The sequence below is a fragment of the Panthera pardus genome, unplaced genomic scaffold (genome assembly GCF_024362965.1).
Source record: "Panthera pardus isolate Hobbes unplaced genomic scaffold, ASM2436296v1 HiC_scaffold_15, whole genome shotgun sequence".
Classification (NCBI taxonomy): Eukaryota; Metazoa; Chordata; class Mammalia; order Carnivora; family Felidae; genus Panthera; species Panthera pardus.
Genome location: NW_026526710.1, coordinates 33,927,007 through 33,931,996, shown reverse-complemented (window position 1 = coordinate 33,931,996; position 4,990 = coordinate 33,927,007). Strand labels below are relative to the sequence as shown.

At 42.6% G+C, this 4,990-nt stretch overlaps 1 pseudogene; it reads right to left on the bottom strand.

Moving 5' to 3' along the window:
* Positions 1-430: 430 nt before the first annotated feature.
* Positions 431-507, bottom strand: LOC128777131 (U6 spliceosomal RNA; annotated as a pseudogene).
* Positions 508-4,990: the final 4,483 nt, after the last annotated feature.

Sequence of the window (4,990 nt, the reverse complement as noted above, 5' to 3'; positions counted from 1 at the left end):
CTAGATAAAGACTAGAAGTGGCCGTTGGGCGTGAAAACAGAATAATCATAGATGATCTCGACAAAACTAGTTTCCACGAAGAGGGAGAGCGGCAGTCAGATTACTGGTTGAAGAATGAAGCAGGAAACAGGGTTCTTCTGAGAAGCTTGGTGGTAAAGGGAAGGAAGAACATAGGCTGTGAGCCATGTCAACCTAGAACCCAGACCCAGGGAAGGTTTCTTTCGTTGAGATGGAAATACTGAACGCAATTAGGGGTCATGGCAAACATTCCTTTAAAGACGGAAACACTAACATAGACTGAGGAAAGTGGATGATGAATAGACTAGGTCCTAAGAAGGTGAAATTGGAGGAGATCCAGCAAAAAAGAGGGAAGATAAAGCCTTGAGGTGGGGCTGGGGGCTCATTATGCCACAGTGAGAACAAATCCGCCTGTCATCCTTGCCAGGGGCCATGCAAATCTCCTCTGTATCCTTCCAATTTTAGTCTATGTGCTGCCGAAGCGCGCACACGCCACAGTGAGAACAGAGAAGGGGGAAACAGGGAGGCTGATAGAATTAAGCACAGGGCTACAGGAAATCACGAGAATTCCCATTATATTGTTCCCTGCCTCTTTTTCTTTGCTCTCAGTACAGTAAAAGTCAAAGTCATTTGCCGAGAATAGAGATCAAGTTAGAGCAGAGTGGGTTCAAAGAGAAATTAGATTCCAAAAAAAAAAAAAAAAAAAATAGCATGAGCGGAGAAAGAAAAGAACCGATTAGGGAACGGAAGGATCACCAGGCGATCCAGGAGCCGAGCCTCCGTTAGAGAGCATGAATGTATGGGTTAGCAGCGGCACCACACTGTGGGCTCTCAAGTCCTCTCCAGTGGATCTCCTTGGTGGGGTGTGGGCACTGAGAAATCAGGCAGCCAGACTGACTTCAGACCAGACATTGTTGAGCAGGTGCCGTGGAAGGGTACTGAGTTCAGGAAGATAAAATGGCAGCTATTTCATGTGTGTCCCCTCACCTCTCTGCAAAAAAAAAAAAAAAAAAATCTCCTTGCCCCCGTTTTGACACAAGATGAAACAGACTCATGTCTCAGCCCATCTCACCCTGCCTGCAGGAGCTGTGTGGAGAGAGTCAGCTGGGCCTTCAGATTCAATGCCGCGGAGCCTTCCCTGCACCGCACAGCCTCTCCGGCTGCATGCTCCTACGCTAAACAGAAAGAAGGGGTTACGTGCTTTGTCCCATTCCCGGTCTGGGACGGCTCTGCTCCCTCTGTTTTGCAACAGAAATCCAGGTCAGACACGCGAGGCATTGTAGCCCCTGGAAGGAAAGCACGATGTTAATGTAGGGGACGCGCAAATGGTGTACCAAATTGTTCCCAGCGATGTTCACACAGTGATGAACTCATTTACAGTACAGGATGATTAAAACCCGGTCTCTGGTTTTGTTTTTGTTTCTGTTTTTGTGTTTTGGGGGCCAACTGATTTTCATTTGCCTTAGCAGCAGATGCTCTATGCTGAGAAAAATGAGAAATGAGCTTCAGGGAGGACACTGTAAGGCTTTACAGCAGAAGCCGTAAACCAGAATCACATGCTCATCCAAGCACAGATTTCGTTTCCTCATCCCTTTGGTGGTGATTTATGTCATGGCACCAAAGCTGTTCCCAAAACACTGGCAAGAAGGCAAAGCGGTATTTTGTGATCAGGTATGCAGTTGTAGCCAAAGAATTTAAAACGTTTTAACAAGGTGGTTTCAATCCCCACTTGATGGATGGGGAACTCAACCCAGATATATATATATATATATCCTCACTTTTTACCTCTGAGGTTCTCACCAAAATCCTTGGCGGCCCTCAGAGCTCAGAGAGCTTGACCAGCTCCAAAGGATAATAAATTTTGAATATTGAACTCTTTGGACGAGTGGGCCTATGTAAAGCCAATAAATACATTAACTTTTAAAATGAAACTGATTTACTGCCTTCTTCCAGGGCCCCCAAATATGGCCTGATCTCTGGAGCACCAGGAGACATGAGACAGGAAGCTGGTGCCTTAGTTATGCACTGAGCCCTCCTTCTTTCAGAGTTGCCTTTTCTTGGTCTCCCTTCTTCCTTTTGCTGAGGAAAGATAGCTGGTCGGAGGCCCTGATGATGAAGTCTGGCACATCCTACCCAAGGGCAAGGACACCCAGAAGAAAGGCAGCCTGAGATGGGGGCCACCGGGCCAATCCTGGTCAGAACAGGCTCAAGAAATGGGAATTACTGAGGTCCATTTGGTCTCTTGCCAAAACTACCGGGAAGCAACCTTATACAGAAACTGAGTTACCTCTAACTTGGCCCTGTGATAAACATATGATATGGAATTTATCAACAAAATTGCTACCAAACGCTTTTTATATCATTAAACGATGAATGCATACACCGAAAGAAAACACAGTCAGATATTTTTAAAGGCCATGTGTAACTCGTCCATCCATTTTATTGGCATAATCTTTAAAGCTCTTAAGTTACAAGTTTTGGTTGTTTTTTCCTTATGCAGATGCTGAAGAAACTGCTACAGTCTTTACAATATAAGACTAACAAAATTAGCATCAGGTCTTGCTGTAACTTTGCACCGTGCTAACATTGTTAGGGTGGGCATTACTGTCTCCTGCATAGCAGCTGATCATTTTACATTAAATATGTGCAACGGACACCTTCAATGAGACAATCATGGGACACGGATATTTGAACAAGTCTGTCCCATATCATCACATTTTAAAATGTCTCAAACTTACTAATGTCTGTAGAGGAATCTGTATCATCTAAGAATCTTTGATTTCTGCTCTTTCCCCACTGGTCTTTTTTTAACCAGTTCCGGTGTTTTCCATTGCTGTATTTCCAGTTGGCACACGGGGTTCCAGCTTAGAGAAAAAGTTAGACAACAAGCAGTTCTTTGGTAAGAAAGTAGTGTCTCCTATTAACTTAGATGGTGAGGGAAGCTGACATTACGTGCCATCTAATACGATGTGAGTTACCCAGCACCATCTATGAATACTTGTTTCAGAGAAGGTTCATTCTGAATGCAGTCAAGACTTACTGTTGCACCGTCCAAGACGGCAGGTAACTAGCCACTGTGCACTTCAAATGTGACTAGTTCTAATTGAGATGTGGTGTAAACAGAAAACACTCACCGGATTTCAAAGACTTAGAATAAAAATGAAAAGTAAAATTGCTCATTAATAATCATTGTATCAATTGCATGTTAAAATGATTATACTTTATATTGTCTATTATTAAAATTAATTTCACCTCTTCCTGTTTACATATTTAATGTGGCCACTAGAAAATTTAACATCAAAATGTGGCTCTTGTTTGGGGCTCGCATGACACTTGGATTGGAGAATGCTGCCTTACATTCAACTTCTAGTTTATAGGAAATATGGGAGAAAGACGTTAAAAGGCACCGACTGGGAACAATTAGCTGAATCTAAAATGGGGAAGGTACTGCGACAGACCTGCTCTGAGCATGGGTCGCAGACTGCTGCTGGTCTGCATAACCATTTATTGCCAGGCCCTAATAAGACCAGGAGCTTGCACAAGAATCTAAATCACCGATGTCACGTCCTACACACGCTGCTGCGTGGTTCAGATGACATCATTTTCATAGCAAAACTTAGTCAACAAAGAAAACTTGTCCCTTTATATGGGCAGGAGGAGAGGACAAAAAAAGACATTTTGGGACAGCTGGAGAAATATTAACATGTGTTGGGGCAAGAGGCAGATTAATTGTGCCTTCTCACTTCAGGCTGTCTTCTTTTGAACTTACTGAGGCAGGGTTTGAGAGAGAAGCCAATGAACTCTTCCCAGATTGGGTTCTAGACTCAAAGGCAAAGAGCTGCCTGACAAGATATCTTCCCCTGGAACCCATGGAGGGCAAAAGTGGAAGCAGACCAACATCTACTTAATTTATAGTGGAATCTCATTGCCCAAGAGACCCCAAGGTTGGCCACCAATGCTATGTATTTGCAAAGTCCCTAAAGCAATGCCCAGACTCTGAACCCGTGTCAACACAAAATGGCTCACCAAAAATACAACCACCAAAAGGAACATCTTCTGGATTATTCATCTCAGGTGACCAAACAGAGTAATGAACAAGAGAGATCCTGCCTGATTTCAGAACCAAAAAGAGCCAGATACTTAGTCAAAAGATGGAGTTTCCGTCCTTTGCAGGACAGGAAGTCCTTGCTAATTTTGTGCAACGGGGACCAGCGACCCCGTTTGTTGTTTTCCATACCTTCCCTTTCTCAAATGGGAGCTTATTTTAACCTTTATTGTGAAAAATTTTAAACATATACAGAGGAGCAAAAAAAGTCATGTAATGAACACTATTACTCGATTCAACAATCATCAACATTTTGTCAATCTCTTTTCAGCTCTTTCCTCATTTTCTTCGCTGCAATATGTTAAAGCCAATAGCAAAGATCATGTCATGTCATGCATAAATTAAGTGGGAGTTTTTAACTTTTTTATTGCAATCACCTTCTTTCTCATTCGACCATTGTAGAGTGAATCATTTGCAGTGATGAAACTTTTCATTTAACACACGTGACCAGATCATTAGAAGCTATACGCCATCTGCGTAAGACATGGAGGCCGTGGACCATGCATCTTAACCATAATAACCTTATGCACCTTTGGTATGTCTCCCATTGGTGAAGAGGTGACTGCATTTCCAACTGTATGGGGTTAGGGAGTTTTTAAGGTGTATGTTCATACGTGAAAATGATATGAACATCACGTTGCTCTCTTTGGGTTTCAATCTCCCATATTTCTTTGATAAGAAATGTCTTTCCAAGTCAAATATAAAACTCAACTGATTCAAAAACGAATGCCTGTGCTTGTTTCCTGCTTAAAATATACTTTCACATGAGAAAACTTTTTTTAAGACAAAATGGATTCTGAATAAATCAAAGGCACTAAATCTAAATCTAAAACTAGTCAGTCATTGTAGGCTGGGAGCCAGATAAGG